Here is a 26,616-nt window from a genome sequence, read left to right as displayed (position 1 = left end):
CCAAACAAGTGGTTTGTAATGCACACACCTAGGACTGATAGTTGTTCAATCTCCTTGATGCTAGTACCACCCATGGAAAGTGGCATTGGGGGAGAGTAAAGCTTTTGTGACAGTAGACAGCATTGAATTTTCGAAGCATTAAATTCTACATGGTTTTTGAATCCTCATTGAATAATGTTGTCAAGAGCAGAATTTAATGAGCTGAGAAATATAAAAAGCAGATGGTACTGTCATCAGCGAAACAATGTAGTGGGTTGACCATTGGTTGTAACGGCCACTCCTTGCTCGCTTTCGAAGAAAATTGGCCCCATTATGCCTCTCGACCAAAATCCATGTTCTTTAAGAGTTGTTCCCAGCGATGTTAAAGCCTATACACAACCATATTCGTTCAGCGGAAGGATACAACCAATTATCTGTCAAATCATGATCTAAGTGTTGCCATTCACAAAATACGCACTAGTTGAAAAAATTTACGTTAGATAGCGGACCCTACATACGTTTTAACATATCTAACATAACGTCCCTATATTTTAGACATGATTTTTAATTTTTTGGGTACGAGTTTTTGTCAAAGTTACAATTTTGAAATCAATTTTTTTAAATTATAAGAACATCTTGAGAAAGACTTAGCTGGCTCCAAATGCAAACATATTCTTTCATTTTTATAAAAACTAAATACCACGTACACATAAAATGATTGATACCTCCAGGTATCCTTAATACTATATTCACCAATAAATTCACACTCATTATATACACAAAATCCTTGTTCATTTCCCTTGATCTCATACTTCTCATCTGTGTATGTAATTATATTGTAATTTGTCTTCCTTGCCCAATTTCATATCTAAAAAATATAGTCTACTTTGTCAAAATCAAAAATTACCCTTGTTTGCTTATACCCATATGTACACAAACATAATCCACACATACATACTTATATCAAGCCAATACCTTAACAAACAAATTAGATGTAACACAAACACATTTCGATGTCACTCACACCCATTTAACTAATTATTTCATTGTTTTTATTAATAATTCACCTCAACTTCTAACGACAAAAATTAGCCAAAAATGATGAACCCCAATGTAGAAGATTAAAGAAGGAAGATAGAATAAGTCTAATATTTATAATGAAAGAACAAACAATACGAGTATAATTATATTAAATAATAATAATATACCTCAATAACAAACATTAATCTACATTAAAAATAATAATACATAAAGAAAGATAAAGTTATATTTTATAATTTAACAAATTAGGATTTTGGATGAAATATTTTACTAAAGCAAATTCAATTATATAAGCAGGAGTCTTAAATTTGTTTTTATTTTTTTTCCCCTCTTTTTTGATTTAGAGGTAGGCATGCAAATACGTATTAAGGTAGTCAAGATAAGTGAAAACAGAAGAACGCACCCAAAAAGTCGGACAGTCGGCGGCAACAGCGGCGTCGCGTCGCCGTGTTTAAATAAAGCACGCAATCATATACTTCTTAATCTGATCCTTGTATTCGGGACATTTTTCTATCTGTATGAACATAATTTATAGAAACTGAATTTATGAAGATAAAGAGAGGTTGACACCTTTTTTATTATCATTTTTTTAACAATGTGTGATATCTATTGTCTTGAAAGAGTTGAGCCTAATTATAATTAATAAATCATTTTTTTTTAAAGGTCATGGGCTAACTATTGTATTATGTTGTTGGCTACAAGGATAAACTTAGGAATCCGATTGTCTTGAAACAAATCTTCTATAACAGTTTTAAATAGCTTTTTTCAAGTCCTTCACATTACAAGTTCCCCGTTGCATAAATATTCCATTGAAACTAGAAATTTCTACTCGGAAATATTTGATAATTGCGGTACAAAGACTGAAAACATGGTTATTTATTAACAAGTCCAAAAAAAGTTCTACGTAACCACAAAAAGTTATTCAGATTGTTTGTCGAAAAAAAGTTCTTGACATGTACTACAAAGCACCTAAAGTATCTGTTTGGCCCACTAACAAACTGTCAAACATAGAACATATCGGTTTCTCGCTTTTAGTAGTAATAACTGAAGCTGTATAGGTTTTTGTATCAACAAATATATACATTTTTTTAGAGGTTATATTTTTAAGGTTTATATTTTTAACTTCCCATAGGAAGTTAATGTAATGGGTCCGATTTGTCGAATTAAAAATGTTGACATTTCTCTTCGTTTCAAGGTTCCTAGAGTCCAAATAAAAGATTTTTAGAAAGATTTTTTACGTCTATTTATCGACTTATACAGATAATAATGAAGAACTATGTAGAAATGGCTCTCAAAAAAGTTGAACATTTTGGTTAACCCTAAATATCTCACCAACCAATAGCGCCAGGGGCTTGAATTGAAAGTGAAACCAATATCGCCAGAGACTTGAATTGAAAGTGATACCAAACCAGTATATTTTTGAAAAAAATCTATTCAATGTATTTTTTTATAAATCAAAACAAAAATGAAAAAAAAAATGTCACCTGGAAATATTACATATAAAAAATGATGTCATCTCCAAAACAACTTTGTGCAGCTAAAAATAACGTTCTTAAAATCTGGTAAAATTTTGGGAACAATAAATGTAAAATGTAATGTAAAAAAATAAAAACCTAAAAAAAAACATTACTCAAAGTTGGTACAAATTATATTTCGACTCAAAAATCTTTTCAAAAACTTGAGATTATTGCTTCGACCTTATTTAATCTTATAAAAAATATTGTTTTCAACATTCGGGAAATTTTTGAGAAAAATCGAATTGTCAGTTTTTTTGTACACAAAATAAAAACTAAAAAAAAATTAATAAAAGTTGGTAAAAATTGATTTTAAACTCAAATAAATTTTCAAAACTTTGAGATATTGGCTGTTAACTTCTTTTTTCTTTTAAAAATCTTGTTGTCGACATTCAGTAAAATTTTGAGAAAAATCGAATCGACAGTTTTTTTTTACAAAAAAAAATTAAGCCTAAAATTTGATAAAAATTTACTTTCCACTCAAATATCTTTTTTTCAAAGTTTTTTTAGTTCTTAGAAAATATTGTTTTCAATATTTAGTACTTTTTTTTTTTAATCCAACAGTGATAAAAAAATGAAATCCACAAAAAATAGTAAACAAATTTGTTAAAAAATAATAATCGGTACTTTATTTCTCTCAAATTTGTATTCATCCATTTTGTAAAAACTTAATAAATACTACTAAAATTCGTAAAAATTCTTTTCGACTGAAAATCTATTTAACAAAACTAGATTTTCAAACTTAACTATAATTTTGGTAGTTTTAAATTTTTTAAGAATAATTCAACTGACAATTTTTTTAACTTAACACGAAAACCTACAAACTTTTAAGAAAGAAAAATCGACAGACAAGATGGGAAGTTGACAGTGTGGGTCGCATGCCAGCCCCTTTTTGGGCGTAAAATATGAACGGTTAAAAAATCCAATTTTTGTATCTAAGCTCTCAAATTAGAATTATTTTTTTAGCTGTTGTTTATTAACTTTCTTAGTGTCTATAAACAGGGGTTAGACTATTTTTTTAAACAAACCACACATCACAAAATATTGCGATTAAAAATTGTTGTTCGTTTCTTCGCATAAAACTTCTTTGTTGTTATCTTCATACACAAGTTGTCTTCGAAGCTATTTTTGACCTATTTTTACAAATCAACGTTATTGTTTTTATTTAACAATACTTATTTGTTAAATATTTAATTCAAATTTCAAATACTTGGTGATAAAATAAATTCAAAAAAGTTGAACATTATGTGCTCACTTGTGAATTTAGAAAACTTTTAACAGTTACTTAACAATGATGATTTTGAATTCTATACGAATTTTCATTAATATTGGAATTTTTCCTGTGCAACATCTCTATTTTAATTGGCCTGTACTTGCAACATTTTGGTGTTTCTTTATAAAAGAAGTTATTAAAAAATTAGTTTTAATTTTTTGTTTTTCAATAAAAAAGGTTTTTAAATTTTTAAATTAATTGATTTTTAACTTAAATCAATTCTAAGTTCAAAACTGTAATGATAAATGAGCCAAAATAAAATAAATATTACGTATACGCCAAGTATACCATACTAAATATTTTTTTATATGCTTAAACAAATTTTAGAAAAAAGATGCATTTTCTTTGTTGATTAATTGAGTATCTTGTTTTTTTTTTTACAAACATTCCGCTTCAACTTAATATGAATAAACATTTTCAAATGTGCTTTTTACATTTTTCTTCCAAATATTGAGGGTTTTTGTGTCATCTTTCGTATAAGGTGTGCACCTGATTCTTGCCATTCTGGGGCAAAAATAAAAAAAAATTGACCGCAAGTGTCTCAACAGTTTTGAAAGTTATTAACGTTTGAGTCATCTTAAACAATTTAAAATCAGGAAAAAGCTGCTACTTGAGGAACAATGGAAAGTTATGCTTTGAGATTTTTGTAAAAACTCACGTAATCTGGTAAAAGAAGAACCAGGGCCTAGTGACTTACAACTTTCGACCATTTCTGTGTGCGAGTAATGTTGTCAGAGATGGAAGGGACCTACAGTTTATATGCCAAATTCGAACGGCTATTTTTGAGAACGCATTTTTCATGACAAGAATTACTCTTGGAGAATTTGTCAATTCCTCGCAAGAGGCAGTACCCGTGAAAAAAGTTAAGTGGCACAGGCTGGCATTAAACCCAAGACCTCTTGCATGACCGTCCAACGCACTAACCCCATCACGCAAAGGGTACTACTACTTTTCAGACGATACAACTGTTTAATTTCGGTGGCTCTGATAGATCAACCTTTTATTTTCACGATTTCAGAAAATAAAAAGGTGTTAAAACCGTCATCACAACTGTGAAGGTGGTGTTCTTATATTGAAAGCTGTGAGTTACTATGAAATAGTTATGATTGAATCAGTACAGCTGGGTATAAGGGAACCTTGTAAAATGTTTCTTAATAATTATTAAAAAACTTGCTCTACGATTCCTTGCCTATTTACTTAGATCTTGGACAGAGAAGCAAAATTTGAACTTCCATTAATATCTGCCGCACTCATCTAATCTAAACATTATCTTATATACCTGTGGATGGTTGGTATATATACAGTTATTTAGGGTGGTCGTCGCGTCGGTTTAAACACAGAAAACTTTCTGCATTTAAGTAAACATTAAGAAAAATATGGTTGAACTATATCAAAAGGCTAAAGGTATCATTCCGGAACTAATTTACGAAATAATTGGAAGTAAAAATTGAAGTACCACATACCAAACTTAACAAAAACTTGTTTTATTCAATTCCAATACATATTTTTATTTTTTGTAGTTATAGATTAATTTTTAACTTTAAGAAAATAGTGGTTGTCTTATTCACGGGTAAAAATGTTAAAACGAACTCCAAATAGTTCCGTCGTCTAATATTGAAACAAAATAGGCTGTGCTGCGATTAAAAATTTGCGAATGATTTTCTTAACATACATTTGAAATCCAAATTAACGTTTAGGAAACTTAAAAACCATCAAATCAATTCAACAAAATCCAGATAAATTTAATTTATGGTAAAAGCAAAAGTTTATTTTTTAAACATTTCATTAAATGCTAAAGCAAATAAAGAAACAATATTTTGTACAAGACGATATTGAAACATTTGAATCAAAAACTTAATTTGTTATTATTATTATTTGTCGCTTTTTTTGTATAAGACAATATTGTCAATTCGGTTTGCCTAAAACCCACTTAAGGGGGTATTCTGGTCTAGAGACATGAATTTTAGGTAATTTTTGAAGTGCTGTAGAAAAAAGCAAGCAACAATTTTATAACCAATTTTTGTATACATTATTTATTCACATTAAAAGCATACAAAAAAATACAAAAGTAAAAAAAAAATCAAAATTCCGTTAGCTTTCAGCTGACGGAGTGGTGCGTCTCAAAAATTTGGTGCGTGACCATACCCGCGAATTTAACTCTCCTAGAAATCTGAAATCAAAAACTTAAAAAGATTATAAATCTACAATAACGTCGCAATGTCTGGAACTACGGAAAAGTTACAAACATTTTTTTTTTCAAAATGGCGGCTGTCTAAAGAAAAATACAAAAAATTTACCTTTTTTTTGAACATTCTTCGATTTGTTAAAAATAGTAAAAATTAAAATTTGGGGATGGCCGTAGTTCCGGACGTAGACAAATGCCTAAAGAAGACTCTCTTAAAATTTCATGTAAATCGGTTCAGCAGAACCTGAGAAATCGTGGGCATCAGATTCAAAAAGACAGTTCTGAGAAAAACGCGTTTAAAGTACCCCATTATGTCTTTTGTTCTATTAGTTGCAGCCCAACCGATTTGGATGGCTGCTCAGCAAAATACTTATTTCTCCGAAAATAATTTGAATTTGGGAAAATCCTCTCGTAGACATATTCTTAAATAGTTAAACTATGAAAATATGAAAAGAAAAAAAATCGATTTTTTTTAATTTCTAGACCAGAATACCCCCTTAACTAATAATTTTTAAAACTTGTACACTAAGGCGTATACGCACTTTTTTAAGATTTCAAACATTATCACTCCCATTAAGAATAACAATTCTTGAAAATATTTATTAAGATTAAAAGCTCTTTAGCGTGACAGTGGTTAGTTAGTGTTTTTAATGAAACTAAATCTGCTTTTGGTTCTTAAAACATCTGTAAAAAAGTGACATACTCGAAAAATTAAAAAAAAAAATTAAATTAATTTTGTCAAATTTTTCTGTCAATAGTTTTAAAATAAAACACGCATACCCCCATCACTGTCACACGCTTACAAAAAAAATTATACTCTATTACGAGATTTTAGTAATTTGAAAACGCAATTACATGAGATTTTTAAATGCCACCTAACTCAATAGCACTTCAATATTAAAATAAAAGTTATGTAAATATCAAAATTTAACTTCATCTATTTTTTTGTTTGTTTAAATGTGTAAATACATATTAAGTGTTGAAGTAGTTTGGTAATATTCAATAGGCTAGGTACTTAATAAATATTTTAATTTATTTTAGTTGCATAAAGTAACACACAGAATTAAATTAATGAAGTATGTTATTCAGCAAAGTAAAACAAAACAAAAAAAATATAAAAACACCACAAAACCACTTTTGATAGAAAATATCATTACAAAAGTGCGTCTATCTATCTCTACGTTTTGTGGATTAAAGTCCAATTTAAAATTGAATTTCCCTATGGTTTGATTGTTGAGAGATATGTATGTGAATGTTCCAATTTAACACTTGAAAAATAAAAATAAATACCAAATATTAAAATACATATTTAATGTTCATTTGATGTTCATTTTTCGTCGTCATCGTCAATTACACATCGACCACCTGCAATTTAGCCATAAAAATGAAAATAAAAAAAGAACACTTAAAATTAAAACAAAAAAAAACAATAATAATACATTCTAAATGACCCTCGACAGACACATTCAACAACAACAGTTACAACCCTTATTGCATATTTTTCCTGTACAAAGTTTATATTTAAATTTGAAATATTTATGATATGATACACCGAGCTTACTAATAACAAAAATAAAATGAAAATTGTTATTTTTTTTACCTTTTATCCAAAGTATTCAGGAGCCATTGTCATTAAAATGTTGTCCACTCAAATCCACATATTTATACCTAGATATGTGAGGTTTCATGTAAACGCACAGGATGATATGGATATTCATTTTTAGTCACTTTTATTTTGTACAAGAGAAATAACAATCACTAGAAAAATATTACTGCCATACAATGTCACGTGTAATTAAGATTTTTCCCAGATTTTATGTTTTTGTAGCGTTACGTATGTTACTGCGAGGGAATGCCACAGTAAGCAGTATGGGTGGTAGCGCAGTGGGCGTGAAGAATCTGCATATACATGAAACACGAAATATACTAAAGGGTACATGAGTGTTATTCACCCTTAGGTTGGTGGTGCACTCTTTAACAAAAACAACAAAAAAAAAAAACATATCTCACACACAATTTACAACCATATACGAGAATCACATTTTCCACATCGATTTATATGCCATCGTCATTGTGCGTTGTCGTCCTTTTTCTCTCTCTCTCTTACTTACTTCCACATCGCAGGTCGCTCGTTATATCCTTGTGGAATAATAACCGCGAGGAATGTACAGTACAATTGGTATATGATACGCGCGACGTCTCGTTACTTTATCCTTTTTATTCGCTCTGTTTTATAATTATCTGTGACACATGTTGAAAAACAAATATTTAAACGTAGGTATACACTCATCCTGTGTGCTACCTTATAGGATAATGTATATCCTTCACATCATGGGAAAACAACAGTCTAACCGACCATTGTTCGAGTGGTCGTTTAAAAAAAAAAACAACAACAAACAAAAGATATCACAGACACGCACATCTTTCGCCGCTTTAGGACGAGTGAATCAGACAACAACAACAAAGGCGAAAAATGAAAATAAAAACACATCAAGTCAAGGCATCTCCTCGTGAATGTCCTTTTTTCAGTCTTCATATAAGTAGAGAATCATTGAAACATTTTTTTTCAAATACGAATATAAGCGCCATTCACATTACCACGACAAAACTTTACGTAAATTCACGAAATTCACATTTACAGGGATATGGGACGTGAGTCCTTTGAGCATTTGATGGCATTCCGATGGTTATCGGAATGAAACTGGTAAAAAGCCCGATGTGGATTTTCATATCAGGTCGCCGCCATAGCCCGCTGAGAAAGTTTTTTTTTCAGGGAGTTTTGAGTGAAAACAGAATTCCCACGCATTTCAACAACTCACCACGGCCACTTTCTTTACTCACTGCCACGACGCTCCGTCTATGGTGATGGTGAATAGTTAATGCTTTTTTTGGAGAGAAAGTAAATGTCCTGATTCGGAGAAGGTCCTGCGCACAATTTTTCTTTATCTCGTTTGAGATTACAAGATTTTCTCTTAGAATGTTACTGTGTTGTAATTGTAAGTAAGGTAAAGGTGTGTAATAAGTAGACGAGCGACAGAATAATTTGTTGTCAGCTGCATCGTCGCCATCGCCGCCATGTCGCTTACGTGCGTCGTTATAAGGTAGATTTCGGTCGACCTGGAGTGGAATAGAGAAGCAAAAATATGTGGATTTGGTTACAACATCCTGTGCCAACCTTTTAAGTGGCTCTTAAATTTTCAAAAGCCTACACCACTTCTCTATCCGGTTACGGTCAATAACCTGAGAAGTATTTTATGCATTTTAATTTATGTTATCTGAGCAATAGTTTGGAGGTAGGGTACATTGCATATCTATGGAAAAGGTGTAGGAGAGTGCATTTGTGTTTTCTGATGTGCATGCAATTTTTGTTTTTAAGCGGAAAAAATGATGAAATAAATATTAAATGATGAGTAAAGGTAATATGAAATTAATCTCGAATTTTTAGATCGAAAGTATTTTGTGCAGGACGCTTCGAAATTGGGCTAATAATATAGATGATTTGAAGGGTTTTAGTTCAATTCGGAACTCATTTTGAAGGATTAAGATTTTTATACTGCAAGTCAAGTTATCCCACTTCTGAACTTTAATAAGTTAGGTATTGCATTGATTTACCTCAATGATCTACTTTCAAATTCTTTTCAAATTGAGGATATTGACATGTTAATATTTTAAGTTTTAGTGATATTTTTAAAATAGAAGTGGAGACTTTCGTTTCTATTTAAAATATTTTATTTTTTTTTTACTTTGAGACTCGGGTGTTCTGGCTGTTCATTTTTGTGTCTTGAATGGATGTTAAATCTGCTTTGATTTTTAATTGAAAAATGTTTTTAATCTCTAAATAAATTGAAAGCTTAAAGATATTAAATTATAGTATAAGAATTCAGTGCCTACAGAGATGAAATGAAGATGAATAGCCGGAGACTGTTTGCCTAACCTTTTTGACCGAATCGTTTAAAGACAACTTAATATTCCCAAAAGTAGAATTAATTAATTTAATCGGCAAAGCTATCTGAGAACTTTGCACATTTTTTGAATCGAGTTTATGGAATTTCAAAATCATTGTTTTAAATCTAAAAATTCGAAAAATTGTCCTTAAAAATTTACATTAAAAATGTTTTTCATGAATTTTAAAAATAAAATATTTAAAATAACTAATTCTAAAAATTTGTTTCGATTTCAATTAGAACTTTTAGAAAAAATCAATAATTTTTTAATTATTTTTATTTGAAAATGAACGTGGGTTTAAAATTTGGAAGAAATGCTTATTTTTTAAGGAATTCAATGAAAGGCCAATATCATAGAAAAAATAGAAAATTCCCTAATATTCCTTAAAATAGAAATTAAATAAATTTCGTCTATTTTAAGATTTTGTTTAAAAATTAATAACAATCTAATTTAAAAAATTTAATTTAAAGTCAATTCCATAAAAATCTTCTAAAATCAATTTCAAACTTCATCTTATAACTCTCGGTTTATCTCTGAAATTAAGTTTACAAAATATTTAAAACTCGAGCATTACTAAAAATTTTATAATTTTTTTTGAAATAAGTGTAAATTTGATCTTTAGTTTTAAGGATTTAAAAATAAAAACAAAGTTCTTACAAATAATTTACTATATTTTTAGTACCCAGTAGAATTTTTTTTGAATACATTTCTGAATATTTGTCAGTGTTGAATTAATTTTTGTTTGTATGCTTTGAGTTCTTGGTTCTATTATAAGTTCGTAATGCTCAATTTGACTAGGCTTTTTGCACTATTGCATTTCTTAATATCTGTGGTTAGAATCTTGAACCTTAAAGGTTTCACACATTGACAAAGGATCTATGAAATTTAATTCGTCCTTGTTACGTACATATACAACTTGGATTGCAGATTCTTGGCGATATAAATAATTGAATTTTTTTTATCATTTTTAACATAAAATATGACAAAATTAACTTTATGGATTCTCGAAACGACATCAAAGAACAAGATGCAGTAATGATTTAGAGCTCAGTTAAGTTCTAATTTTTCAATAAAAAGAGTTTTAGAGAGATTAGTATTCCATAATTCAAGTTTCAGTTTTCTGAAGGAATATTATCAAATATCTGTCTCACAAAGCTTTTTTACTAGTAATATGTGCTTAATAGTAATTATGAGTGTGGAGGTTGTTTTGAAATCTATGGAATCAAAATTTCTTAAAAATTTTAGTAGTTTCCATTACAATTCTTAAAATTTCTATTGAAAGGCTTATAGCTTTAAATATTACTGCCAGTGCCTTACATTCTGATGAGAAAAGAATTACTCCATTTTATCCATCACTCAACAACTTTCTTAATCTCAATTCTCTTAAATTTGTATATCAATGCAATCAATTCAAAACCTTTTTTCTGAAGCTTTCACCAAGCTGGTTGTTCTCTTAGAAAGAAAATTGTTAGAAAATTCATTTTCACTCAATCACCTGTTGTTATAAAATTCCTCAAAAACCGTCAACAAAGATTTTTCTCTTCAATTATGAAAATGAGAGCTGAAACCCTTTTTCCACTCTCTTGGCTGCAAACCATAGAACATTAAATTAAACTCAAGAGGATGTTAAAAATCTCTTCTAACCCAACTCAAAAACTCTTAGCTCTCGAGTATTTTCAAAAACTGAAAAACTTCACCAAAATTCACGAAAACCGTTATGATATCAAATAATGATAAGCTTAAACTCCAAGAGAGTTCTGTGGAAGACCACAATAGAGAGTGAAACTGAAAGAGAGAGCCAAAGAGAGTGTAAAACCCCAAAATTCCCCACAGGATACTCCAAAACACTATAGCTATGATTTTAGTCTCACTTAAGTTATATACATACATGTATTCCACAATATTCTGTGTTTTGAAATTGTATGCTTTATTTTTCTATTTGTTTTTGCTTTTCGGTATCTTCATCGCTCTTCATACACACATTTTATATTTTTTCTCACCAAAAAAAGGTATGCAATCCGCTCAGCTTTTTGGGACAAGTTAGTACATTTTCGGGATTTGCCAGGATGTAAAGGACTGAAGAAAATGGCACGGACTTTTTTTCTCGCCTTACATTCTGATGTATAGTGTACCTCTCCATAGTTATATATGTATACATAATTATATATGTATGTTTAAATAAATTCTTATACAACTTGCTCTGCATTGCGATACACGCGATTAAAATAAAAAAAATACGAAATAAACGTTAAAATTAGTGTTGCATACTTTCGGGCATATAACACGGGATCGGTAAAAAAAATCGAAATTTGAGCAGAGCTTAAAAAAAATAACGGGCTAAGGGTTATCCCCTTTCCAAAATAGCCCCGATTTCGAACCAATTTCGGTTTTTGTATTGTTTTGAAAATTTTGAAAAACCGCTCGCTTTTCAATGGATTCGGGTCGTTTCAATCTAACCTCACTCCTCCTCTTCTGGATAAAATAGTGATATTAAAAAAATTAAATAAAAAAATATTAAATTTAATAAAAATCATTAAAAAAATGTGTAAAATTCCATAAATTAAAATGTAAATGGTAAAATAAATAAATAAAATAAAATTTAAAAAAAATGAAATATATAAATTTCAAGTGAATCAAAGTGCTTGTGGCTATAAATAATATTTATTGGAATATCATGTCCTACCACAACTCCCGCAACATCTATAAATAAAATATTTACAAAAATATCTTATATAAAATTTTGTATTTAAAAAAAAACGCAACGCATATCCTCTTTTTGTCGGGAAAAAATTCATGAAATACCTCTCAAGTTTGTTTCTTTTTTTAAATCATTTTTGGCTGCGTTCGGTCAGAAAAAAGGATTTAACCATCATCATCATGGAATTTTCATCCTGTTTAAGGACATTTTTTGTTGTTGTTGATTTATTACATATTTTAGATTGAGGTGGATAGATTTAATATAAAATATTTATATACTTATTTTGTCACATTCAGATCATCGGTTATTATTGTAAAGCTGTTGACATCGATAGGTCATCCAATACAGTGGCTTAAATTCAACCAAAAAGGCTATAGCACGAATTACAAAAAAGAAAGGATTAATTTTTCGAGTATAACGTTTATTTTTTGGGAAGAGGATTAGCAAAATTGTTAAGCAGCTTAATATTTTATTTAAATAATAATAAATATTTTCTGTTAAATTTTTAATGTTTTTGTTACGTTGCTATTGCTCCTGCTGCCCTTGTATCCCTAGAAATGTTATAATCCTGCTCAGTGCCGAGCTTTATATATGAAATAATTCAGGATACCAGGAATTTGAGATTTGTGTGAAAAATAAAATAGAATAAAAATTAAACACGCAAACTTATTTTTCGCCTATATGAAAATAAAAACTAGAAAAAAACAGTAAATCCATAATTATGTGACATAAGACCCCCAGTTCACATTCACACACATCACGTACCTAGGTAATAATAACATGTTTCCATAAAGTCGAGGCCGTAAAATTATTATCTTCCCGCTATAATAATTAGAGAAATTCACACATAGGTATAAAAGTGGAAGTCCCTTATTATGATATGGGCTATGACGCGAATGGCTATTCGCACTTTCGGCCTCTCTCCTTAGCTCTACCACTGACCGCCTGCCCGCCCTTCTGCTGAACTTGTGTTGGTTCTTCATTGGCCGTATAGTGTTGTTTATTGAAGTAAAATTAAGTGCTAAATCGTGTGAATCAAGGAAATAACTGTGTTACGTCAGTCATGTGGGTTTGTTATCATTGTTCTAAAATCTGTAAATAGGTTTTACACAAATCAAATATTGAAGAAGATTAATTATTATTTTGTATAGTTTAGAGCATGGAGGTCCCTTAAGTGTCTATTTTCGATCAGCGGATCTTATTACTCAACAATATAATGATTGTGTCAAAAATAACACATTTTGGAGGTTAAATTATGTGTCTTATTTTAGGGGGGTGGGGTGGTTTTGTTTGGATGTACATATTCTCTTTCTGTACGTGACATTCTTTCAAGGTATCTTCATATTCCAAAGGAAATATAAAGTATGAAAAAAAAACCTTACAACCTCACAAAAGTGCGAGACATGAGCTGAAAGCATAAATGGGTTGAGAAGTTGAAGTTGGAGCACACAGAAGAGGTGATAATGAGATTGCTGCTTTGGGGGAAATCCTTTTGGATCAAATAAAAAAAAACTTTGGCAATTGCCTTCTGATATTTACATGTGGTTTGAATATGTTTTTCTTTGTCACAGAGGTGGCAGCAGAGGTGGATTCTTGGTGGTAGTGTGAGGTTTTTAAAAGTGTTTTCTTTTTCTTGTTTTTTTCTTTTTGTTTCGTGATATTATGATGTCTCTTATAAACCGTCACACTATAAGGTGGCTTGTGTTACTTCTTAGTGACTGAATATGTAAGGTGTTTAATGTTACGCATATTTTGTTGATTTTTATTGCGGTGGGAATTTGCTAGGTATACGTAAGTAAAGTATACCTAACGTGTATAGGCGGAGGTACAGGAGTATGTGTATATAGAGTGCATAATATGAAGAAGAAATAATTAGGTTTGGGGTTTGAAGTGACATATTTTATGACTTGAATAATAATAGAAAGGATATGTATATACCTGAATATAGTTAAATATTTACACATCAGGTAGCTGTTAGTTTTTGATTTAATAACAAGTTCAAGACGAACAAAAAAAACATCTAATCAAATGTTTTATGTTTGCTTTAAGCGGTTTTAATTTTGTTTAAAGCTTTATTTCAGATAAATTTTAACTCAAAAAATTGATAAGCATTTCAAAGCATTTAAAGAGATAGTTTGTTACAAGGAAAGAATGGTTGGTTTTAAGTTAAAAATCGGACAAAATAGAAAGAATCTTTTTTTTTAATTAAAACTAAAAATATAAGAATTAAATTCAATTTTTTTTTATTGAAAAGTTCTTTAAATTGTGTCCAATTTTGATGGGAAGTTGGAGTCATTTGTGAGTAAACAAAATGGTCTTGTCCATGAATTTTGCTACATTTGTGAAAAAAGTTCGAGTTCGAATTTAGGTTTAACTTTCTTCGTTATTTAACTGGCCTTACTGCTGTAATTGGTCTCATAAATTTTCAATGGAATTCTAAAGAGGTTAAGTAAACCTTAATTAAAAATCAAAATATTTCTAGAAGTTTTTCAACAGTTCTTACGAAGACAACTATGAAATAGTGATAAGAAATTAAAATAAAACGTTCTTAAGAAGGTTTCTTATTTCTGAAAGATAAATTTAGTTTTAAAAGCTTCAAACTCAAATTGATAATGTGGTTCTTCTGCTGTGATAAGCTTTTGGTCGGACAGAAAGCAAGATGGTTGCTTGGTGACTTTCTTAATATAAAGAAGAACTCTCGTTTTATTTTACTCTTCAATTTTGCAATAATAAATTTAATTAGTGATAAAGAAATAAGCTGAATTGGCATTTTATCGCTCCCAAAGCGCTTAAACCATAATTCAATAAGGTTTTATTTCTATTTGCCAGCAAAAATGTTTGCTAGAAGTTTTTTTACACATTTGTAGGTTCTTTACAAAGATGTATTTCTGCATTCTATACAAACATTTGTCAAATAAAACTTTACAATTTTCAGTGATACGTCCTTTTCTTGTCTTACTAACCTTTATTTATTCTTTTTGAATATAATCTCAATCTTATTTTTTGTTCAATACCGCCAAGGTTTTGAACTTCAAATTTAGTTTGAAAAAGAAATAAATAAAATAGACATTTTAACAATGAACTTGAATGAATTGTATCCTATTAACTAATAAATTTAAAGATTGCATATCATAACGATGCTACAAAGCTGGATTTTAAAATTTTATATGATTTTAATAAACAATTTGAGTATTATTAGAAAAACCGAGTTTATTATATTTTTTATAATTTAAGAGGCGAAAAATACGGGCCCATGAACTAACCTGTATGATACTCCGTATATTTTACCATTCCATACTTCATATTTATCCTTTACCACACCAACGTAAAGGTTTTGAATGCATGCAAAATTTGATTAAACTTAGCCCAAATCTCAAGTTCATAGCTCGAAAAAATATTGTTCTATACCTAAATAATATTGAAATGCTTCATATAAACCAGTCAAAAGATACATTATGAACTTCGAACAATTATTACATATACTAAGGAGTTTGATATTTACAATCCAAATAGAGTTCTTAAAATCTTGAAGGTATCAAAGTTTCTTATCGAAAAATTCCGTTTTTAGGCTGTGTAACTGTTAAAATTTAAATTCTTAAAAAAGTTTTAAGTAAGACTTTTTCGATCATGAAAAGTACTACAAAATAATTTAACCAGATTTATTTTCTAAAAGCAAGAGCTTAGAATTTCCATCAAACAAAAAAATCTAATGTCGAAAATACCGACTTTTCACATATTTCTTGTCTAGAAAGTTTTGTTGAAGACCATGAGTAATTTTTTCAATGGACTTGAAAAATATTCGAGTTGATTAAATTTATTCAAAATCGCAAGAAACGGTTTTTTCTTATTTTTCTTCAATGAAAAAGCTTTCGACAAAAAATTATGATTTGTTTATTAGTTCAAAAAAAAAACTTTTCTTTTAAGAGGAACAAATGTATGCTTTCTACTATCAGCTTACTTAAAAATATGAGCCATGAACAAAATGTTTGCATTTTTCCATACTTCTACTCTTTGACTTTTAGTTCGAGCCCCAAGTTTCCATGTTCAAAGGTTTAATTTAGTGCTAAATGACTTGTTTCAAGTTTTTTAGTATCCTTAACTTTAAGAAACTCACCATTAAGAACGCAACGAAAAACACACAAAAATCATATAATCATTGATGTTCTGAACTTCTGTTCGAATCTTTAATAATATTGGAATATTTCCTGAACAAAATTACATTTTAATTGAGGCTTTTTATTTAAATAGGCTTTTATTTAAATAGTGTTGTTCCCTTATAAACTTATTGAAAAATTAGTCGTTTCTCTGATATTTTACTTATAAAGTTGCAAAAATCGTTTAAAATTTCTGAATTAAATTAATATATAGTAAAATTAGTTTTTAGTCTTAAGTTATAATGTTATATGAACCAATATAAAAATCTATAAAATAGTACGTATACGCCTGGGTACACCATACTAACTATTATCCGATAATGTTATTTTGTTGCCTTCCATGCGATTTTTTTTTCTAAATCTTAAGCTCTACTAAAGTTTTCTTAATCTTAAACCCTTGCTTTTCTGCCAACGTCTGATATATTGATAGTTTTCGAGACATTGGTCGTTGAAGTTTACAACATTTTCTTAAATTTAGTTTCGAAACTCTCGTGTTTTAGTGAAATTTTCGTTTGCTCATGAGGCTGTTTAAAAAAACCAGTAATTCAATAAAGTCTAGGGCTTAAATTTAAACAATTGAAATAAAAATATGATGAATTGCTAGCTTTTGCTCCTTATTTTCTCCATATTAAGTTAATCCAAGAATTTGGAAAGCAAATCCATATACGAGTATTATAAGAAAAGGCTTGAATTAAAATTCACTTAATGTTTCCTGCTTTACTTAAAACTAAATTGAACCTGGAATACTGCAAAATCTACCAAATTACTTATGTTTTAGCTCAGTTCTCATGGATTATAGCGTGTAACGTAGAACTTGACCTTTCATGAGTACCAGTAGTATATACCTATAAAGTTTAAATCCTTTCAAAAAGATGTTACCATTCATTGTTTAAAATTTTTTTAATGATTGAAAATAATATTTTTCAAAACATTCAGATTCATGCCTCTCTAACTATGCTTCATAATATATCCACTTGATAATGAAAACTTATGCTACAATATGATTGTATAGATTCATACATCACTAAGATTCGTATTTTATTACAATTATGCATATATTTTTACATTTTAATCTGACATAACTAGAATAAGACAAAAAAGAAGAAGAAGGTGAATTTGAATTTGAAAAAAATACAAATTACATAAAATTCAATTAGGAAAATCTCAATTTCAAGCTTGCCTCTAGTGTATTTAAGTGCAGTATAGAACAAGACTCTCATTTATTTTTTTTTGTGTGTTTCTTAACGCCGGTCCTTAGGAATTTTTACCACTCCTCTTACACAATCATCTCGCTTGCAGGTTTAATTTAAAGACCTTTTGCAAGATTTCTATATTTTTTTTTCTTATTTTCAAGCTCAAGACGACGAAAAAAAACGTACATACCTTCCAATCCGACTTCCTCCTCTCCGTAGTCGAAGTCTCTACTTCAACCACTGCATTGAAGTGTTGTTATATAATAGTAGTTAAAAATCTCTGAAATACCTACCGACATTTCCATAGAAATATATTCAGATATATGTATGTTTGTATATGGATGTGTGGTAAGGTATGTTTTCAGCCTCAGCCAGGTGCGACGACGACGAGCTGTAAGAGCAATGTAAGAAGAGAAGAAGATACGATAATATCGATTTTTTCTGCATCATTCTCAAGCATCTTGCAGAATTTAACTCGAGAAAACTATACGAGACTGTTTAAGTGTATGAGTGTGTTTGTGTGTGTGTAGTGTATTGTAGGATTTTTTTTCTGTACGAGTCCTTTTTAAGCCCCCTAACGTGCACATTTTGGATTATGCAAATAGTTTTGTCCCCATCTACTCCACCGACCGACCAACCGAACGGAGTTGAGCCTTAACCAGCCCCTCCGCCTGCCTTAATAGTGTGAGAGATCCATTCTCTCGTCTGTGGTGCACCCGTCATAGTTTGTTAAATTGTAAGAGATATCCTCGGGAGGACGAGCTGCGTCTTCGTCTTCGTCTACGTCTTCTCGTTTGTCGACAAGCATGAAAAGAAACAAAACAGAAAAAAAAATGAATGAAATGAAAAAAGGAAGGAAATGTGCATCTTTCGAAAACTCGTGATGAGGCGGAGGAACAGGCAAGTGCGTATTATTTTCTTTCGTTAAGTTTTCTTTTACCGGCAAATATTTCAAAAACAACGACGACTACGAATATGACGGCACCGACGACGTTATATTCTCTCAGCGTAGCGGTTTGCGGTAAGATACTTTCAAGTTGTGGTCTTTTGATGAGGAACTTAGTAGCTACCCCCGGCGTTAAAGTATATGTATTTCTATGTGTATCTTCAACGTCGTGTCGTCGTCATCTTCGTAAACAGGAAGACTGAAAAACTACAATATTTTTCTTATACCTTTCTTCTCTGAAGGCATCATGTGCAACATGATTCATGAGTTCACGGCGAGTTTTCTTTCTTCTTTTTTTTTGTTTTAATAATATACAAGCTTAAGTGAAATTTTATTTTGTTTTCATCTCGTCTCAGTACCTTCCCTATTTTTAGGGCTCTATTGTTTAAAATTAGGCTCATTTATATGAAAGTATAGATAGGAACAAAGTAGGACAAACTTATTTAAAATGTCATGAATTTTGGTGCATCAGGCATATAAGGATATCCTGTATCTAGTGATTTTGTACATTATACATATGTGCATGTATGCATTGAACCTACCTACCTACTTTATTGTGTTTGGCGTGGTTTCTTAGTTTGTAGCCTGAGGTAATAAATAAAACTATTTTAAGCTTAAAAGGTGGAAGATATGTTGTGGTTTTTTTTGGAAAGTTTTCACATAAATTTGTTTATGTGTTCATTGTGGAAAAGTTTCATTCAAATTATAACCTACAGGAAAAAATCTTGGCCACGAGAGAAGTTTTTTGTAAAAGCTTTTGTTTGGGAAGATTGATTTAAGAAAATATAGCTTGAAATTTGTTTACTAGCTCTTAGGTAGAAGTATATTAACTTTAAAACTAAAAGGCGTATTGAGTGACCTGAATTTATATATAAATTTTAACTAGCAAACCTTAAGGACTTTATTAGTTTGCTTTTATCATTTTACCTTAATTAACTTTATATTTGAATATTAATTTTGATGTCGAGGATGCCGTTTTTAAATCATCGTTCATCGAAAATGTCCACGCTTTTGTCAATAAGTCATCTTAAATCTGATCCAAGATGGAATGGATTGCTTTTTGTTTGTAGAAGTGAATGGTTTGTGGTCTTATTAGGCCGAAATGCCCTCTAAGTTCTTAAAGAGAAACTGCAGTACTGCGTTTCACTATAAATTGCACGCTGTTATTGTCAAGTGCATTGGTCTCGTCTCAAAATGGCATCAGTGAGTGGTAACTCAATGAATGGATGACATGCGCTAGTTATGGTTATTTATTTTCAGCTTTGAAGACAGTTGACTTTTGTACGGGTGCATGCCCCTTTTACACGTAATTCACAACATTTTGATCTAAGAAAGTAAAGGACTTTTTAAATGGTAGCCAATTTGATTTTGACGGATATAGCCTTACAATATAGCGGCTTTCACTCTAAAATTTCAGAACTTTTGAGTTTCACAACACCCCCCCTCCCCGCTCACAAAAAATATGCAAAACGATAAGGCAAAATTTGCGTTGAAGTTTAGATGACAGTTAATGTTTTTATTTCAAAAATAAAGAATATAAACTGTTTTCGAAATGAACATAATCCTTGTGTTGTCCCAGAAGAAAAATCCAACATAAAATAGAACTAATCTTAACTTTCAATTTATCTATGTCAAACAAATCCTTTCAATACACCGTCTTTTTTTGTGTTGTCCCTTAAAGTTCAAAAATATACAAAACTTCCATAACATCATAATTTTTTGTTTCCTAAACTACAAATCGCACTACTGTATTTATGTATAGATACATTTAGATATATGAGGCTTATCTTTACTTTTTTTTAGATCCCTTGTTAACCCAGAAAAGATTCTCTCGATTTACTTTTCTCCAAAAATTGACCCAAAATTTTCGTTTCCAAATGGATGTCCACCTTAAATACTTTTATATAACCCTTTTATTCATTCTCATCTTTTGGGTTCATCTTCATAAACTTCCCATACCCATATAACAACATAAAAGAACTTAGTCCTGTTTGGTTGTGATAAAAATCTTTTCCTTTATTACAAACTTTTTCTTCTTCAAATCAAAAATCATCTGATATCCAAAAGACGTATAAACCTATACACATACATATATTCTTAATAATATAGGTATAAGTATAAGTAATATAGCATACTGAATGATGAAACCAAATAAAAAGGATTCGTTTTCGGTACATATTCCCTCCTGCTTGGTTCTGAAAGTTTTATCAAACCTCAAGGGTTTTTAGTTTAGTTTAGTATTTTTTTGTCAAGTTTATTTTCTTACTTAATGCAGCGTAAGGAACTACCACAGACTGCTGATGGGAACTCCTGACCCCCTACCGACATACCGCCGCTCCGCTCCTTCAAGAAAAACGCAATGAATGTAAACGAAGTATCCAAAAAGAAAACCCGTCCAAAGAAAAACCCAACCATCTTCTATTTGCACAATTGAAAAATCCAATTGATTGACAAATATCAAAAAAGAAAAATAGTGCTAGTAAAAGCAGTTTAGTTTGGTGTTTTTCGTCCTTGTTGTTTTTTTTGTTTTGTTTTGTATTTCCTCTCACTGTTATTTCTTTGATCCTTTTGAGGCTTACGAGAACGAACTGACAAATGTTCGAATATGTGGTTTTATAGTCTTCTTCCTAGAACGAGCATAGTCTATAGTAGTAGTCTGAAAATCTCCTTTGGCTGAATATCTATACATATTAAGAAGGTCCTTACATCGATTTTCTTAACACTTTTTTTTTGTTGTTGATAGAAATACCGACAAAAGTATATACACAAAAATAGTATGTGAAAAGTACGAAGTGTGATGTCAATAACAAGGACATGCGGTGAGAAAAGCAATTTCTGCTTTAAAGAATTATTTGTCATTGTTGATTTTATTTTTGGTCTATACTTGAATATATACAAATTCACACACACACACTCACATCTTAACTAACCTACATGTATTTGTGTTTACATTTTCGATTGTCGTCCTCGCACTAAAAATGGGAGGATATCCTTTTTATTCTTCCTTTTTTTTTTGGATTATTTGTTGCCTTATTTCCTTTTTTTGTATCGTTGTCGGTTTCGTTGTCGTCGTGTCGTTTGAGAATTGATATTTCTAAGGTTTTTGATGGTTAGTTAGAAAGTAAAGTGCCCAAATATTTTTTCCCATTCATTGCTATTGTATGATGTCCTTTCTCTTATTCTAGTTTAGCATTTGAGTTTTGTTTGTACATAAGTGTTTTGTGTACCTTTCTGTCTATATCTGTATGTCTATTTATATATACACATACATAAATTGTGATGGGATTGAAATTGAAAAAAGGTCGAAAAAGTGATTTGGACGAAATTGAGTGAACCCTTTTGGAATAAAGCTGATGGTTTCATTCTTGTGTTTGTGTTGGGATGTGTGTTTGTATATAAAAACCTACCTTTTAAAGATTTTTATCACTTTTGATTTCCAATGAATAGGTACCTATTTTTTTTCTATATTCATTATTGTAGACATAAAGAACAAAGGAGACAGAAAGATTTTGACTTAAAATTTTAGTGCTCTCATGGGGTAAAAGGGTTAAAAATGTTTTTTTTTAACTATTTTTTTTTGAGCTTTTGCGTTTTATTGATTTACATGAGAAAGGACGATTTTAGTTAATAACAGAAAATATTTTTTTTTACAATCGATCAGAAGGCTTTTTTCGAGTTATATGAATGTATTGTATGGTATAGAGAGCGGCATTGTTTTTAAACTTTATTATACGTAGGGCGAGATTTGTTTGTTTTTCAAAGTCAAAGACAAGTTTTTGAAGAATTTATTAGCATATTTTTTGCATTTGAATGCGGTTTAGTTTCTTTTTTATTTCAATTTAAAAATAAATTACATTATAGTGGGATTTATTTCTAGGTAATAAAATTTTTAGGAGCTTCGTATATTGTGAAGTACACTATAAATTTGTAAACCTAGCAAATTCCTATTTTGGAAAGGGATAACTCTGCCATAAAAGTGATATAAGTGTTGTTTTATGGATGAAAAGTATATTGTCTCTGGATTTAGTTGCTTCAATGGCTCATGGATAGGGGCTAACGTTGATTTATGCATTTTTAAGAAAGAGTCCCAAATGTATATTCAAAGGGTAAAATAGTTAAGGACCTCACTATAATTCAATTTTAAGATAAGTTAACAACGTTAAACTTAACAATAACAGAATAAATCACAGAGTTTTGAAATTAAGCTTGAAGCAATAATAATATATAACACTGGTCAACAAAATAAAGTAATACGAAAAAACTTCCTTTATAATTTGGATATATAGGTCACGTTTTAAGTTTAATATACATTTGTGATAAAATTCTGCTTTGAAAGCCATCATTTGTTTTAATATCTCACTTAGTTTTCGTAGTTTCTTGTTAGTTATGAGTTGATGATGATAATGGTCTTTATTTGACAATCTGAAGTTTTGAAAAACGTTGAATGTTAATTCTGTTTTAAGTTCTGATTTCGAATCATAACTCCGATTGTAGCTAAATATGCTTAAATTCAGAAATACTGTTTTAAGTTTTTTTTTATCAAAAGCCGTTTTAACATACATGCTTCAGCGTTCTTGAAAGGTTAATGTATGGCAGGTGACTTGAAGATTTTTTAAAAATAAGTATTTTACTTAACATTTTTAATCGAAATATTGTAGTGAAGAATTGTAGATTTGAAATATCATCGGTAATTTTATTGAAACACAAGAACTACTTAATGAATAAATATAACCTAAAGAGCATAATATAAGGTTTTCTTCAAATAATGGAAGGCTTTATCTCAAAAACCTGTAGTGTTAGATTGATTTTAATGTCGGATTAAAAAAGTCATCAATACCTTAAAAAAATTTAATTGTCAGCAACATAACTTTGACTAGTGTAAAAAATAACAATACCATTCCAATTCTACATCTTTTTGTTTCCCTTTTTGTTTTTAGCATTGATAATACCATTAAGATTTTTGAAAAAGCTTGTGTACTCCTGTGATCCGTTCCATTAAAGATAATATAAAGGGTTAATCGTTATTTGAATCGATAACATGGCCCATATAATTTAATGTTTGAATATTTTTTCATGCAAATGTTGACCTCGGCGGCTGTGCCTCAAATGGTTCGTCCGATAAGCCCAATTTTGGCATACTCTTTCCAACATTTCGGCTGGTATCTCACGAATAAATGCTTCAATGTTTATTTCCAATGCGTCATATTTATAGACACGAGCTTTAACACAGGCCCACAAAAAAATAGTCTAAAAGCGTTAAATCGCACGATCACCGAACTCGCCTCTCAATGAGTCCATTTTTGAGTGTGCTGTGTGGCATGTGGCTCCCTCTTGTTGAATGAAACCACATGTCAGCAAGTCAAGCTCTTGCATTTTGGGCAAAAATAATAATGTGTATCATCTCGCGGTAGCACTCAACATTCAGAGTTTCGTTAAGATTCGCATCATCTTTGAAGAAGTACGGTCCAATGATACCACCGGCCCATAAACCGCACCAAACTGTGACTTTTTCTTTATGCATTGGTAGCTCTTGCAATGCTTCTGGCTGATATTCACTCCAAAATCTACAATTCTGCTTATTTAGGCACCCATTGAGCTAAAAATGAGCTTCGTCGCTAAACACAATTTGTCGTTAAAAAAGTTTATCTTTGGCCAACTTTCCAAAAGCCCATTCACCAAAAATGTTACTTTTACACGTTGTTGAGTAACAGAGGCCCAATTGCTGCAAACGGCGACGAATCGATAATTGATAATCATAATTAACAATGGCTGATACAGCTGCTATATTTTCTTCAGTTCGCACTCTACGTAAGCGTGTTGGTGGTTTAATGTCCAACAATGTAAATTTAGTCCGAAATTTAGTCACAATAGCCCGAATAGCCGCTTCAGTGGGTCGATTGAATTGACCAATTTTTCAATTCAATTCAAAAATTGATTGATCGATTGATTGAACTGACCATAAAATGGAAGAAGTGCGCGGTGAACTTTCTTAATAGAGTACGCATTTTGATAATAAAATTCAATAATTTGCAAGCGTTATTCGTTTGAAAGACAATTCATGGTTAAATTATACACCAAACTGAAGATGTTTGACAGTGAAATAAGATACGAAACTAGCGTCAGCTGTTTAAACGATATTAGCTACAAAATCACCCTTTATAATAAATTTAATGTACATATATGTTTTGTTTCCCTGAAAAAGTTTTTGATATCACCTTTTTTAACGTTATTTCTACTATGCCCTAGAGAATTAACCAGTTGCGTTCCTCTCCTTAAAGAGTTCAACCTTAATAAACGCGGTTCTAGTAATTGCCATCAGTATACACTCGAACTCAATTTTGCTCCTACTGTCAAGCACTTATATTCATTGTTTAACCGTACTATACGAATGTGGAATGCATCACCAGTCTTTTGCAGTCATTGCAATATTTAGGAATTTGAAGCTAATGTACACCGATACATCCTTTCAAAATTATTCCTTTGAATTCGTATCCCTATTAAAAAAAAATAATGTAAACACTTGCATTGTTTAAATTCTTATTCGTTATGATTCGTTATACGAAAATCATCTTCAATTCATCATTTAGCACTTATGACTCTTTTCGTGATTTCAAGGAATCTATCTCTGAAATATTAAACTTTAAATAGAAGATTGTTTGATTATTGGATCTTTCCTTTGTAGCAACTTAGAGAAATTGTTGTTTTGCCAATTAGTACAAATAAAAGACTATCGCTAGTGTCAAATGTTAACTTCACATCTACTTAGCTTTGTTTCGGAAAGGTTTACGGGTTTATGCATCAGCAATAATTCAAAACCATCTCACTTACATCTTATGTAAACATATTATAGAATGGTTGTTACTATTCCATCGGAAACTATAGACGTTTATGCTGAAAAGGATTTGTCCTTCTATGTCACTCTTTTGTACATATTCTATCATTGTAGAAATTCCGAAATTTCCTATTTAAAATTGATATCAAAATAACTTCAGTAACTTGCTCACCTAGAATTCTCAAGTACTAAATCTCATCTATTATTCCTAAGTACTATTTTCTCCTGGTAGAAGACTAAGATCTTTTTCCAGGAAAAAATAATTGTTCACTGAAATTTTCTCGGAAAAACACAGTATGCTTATTTTCTAATTGTATATTTATAACATAAGTGCATTGTAAAGTTGTCAGTTAAAATGAGAAAATATACAAAACAAAAAAATCTGCTTCAAATCACAAACCAACAAAATAGTTTTACGTTGATGTGCATCAGATTTAAAAGTTATTCTTCTCATCACACAGACTTGAAGACAGACGAAACTGTGTGAAAGTAAATAACCACAAACTACTCTACACTGCGCTGCACTTATTCAAAAGTAGAAGAGGAAAATATGAAAAAAGTCCTTGCGGAATAATATATCTAGAGTTGAGAAGAAAAGTTTCGCCTTCCAAAATTTTTAATGATAAAGCCCCTTGGTATGTTTTTTTTTTGTTGCTTTTCATCGACGTCCCAGAAAAGACGAAGAAACATTAAAATAATTAGAGAAAAAGAATGAATATAGTGAAAAGGAGCAAGAAAAAAAAGAAGTGTATAAAAATAAGGACAATTTTCTTCATTACAAATGAAGACACTATATTCTATACCCCTACTTTGATGATATTGATGTGCAGCAACATTCTCGTTCTCATTATCATCG

General features: G+C 30.3%; 1 protein-coding gene across 8 annotated transcripts in view; it reads left to right on the top strand.

Annotated features, from left to right (window-relative positions):
* The window catches only part of LOC129943354 (tyrosine-protein phosphatase Lar), a 421,011-nt gene that overhangs the window by 24,712 nt on the left and 369,683 nt on the right, over positions 1–26,616 (top strand). The window contains exon 1 of one of the 8 annotated variants that reach the window (XM_056052720.1): positions 11,642–12,504. The exons of 6 other annotated variants lie outside the window; for them this stretch is intronic. The gene's annotated coding sequence lies outside the window, so the exon portion shown is untranslated. Of the gene's footprint in view, positions 1–11,641; positions 12,512–26,616 lie in introns of those variants that run through there. One more of the 8 variants, XM_056052718.1, reaches the window with a different exon arrangement.

This window comes from Eupeodes corollae, chromosome 1, assembly GCF_945859685.1.
Source record: "Eupeodes corollae chromosome 1, idEupCoro1.1, whole genome shotgun sequence".
Taxonomy (NCBI): domain Eukaryota; kingdom Metazoa; phylum Arthropoda; class Insecta; order Diptera; family Syrphidae; genus Eupeodes; species Eupeodes corollae.
The sequence above is the reverse complement of the archived record's forward strand: the minus strand, read 5'-3'. Positions and strand labels throughout refer to the sequence as shown.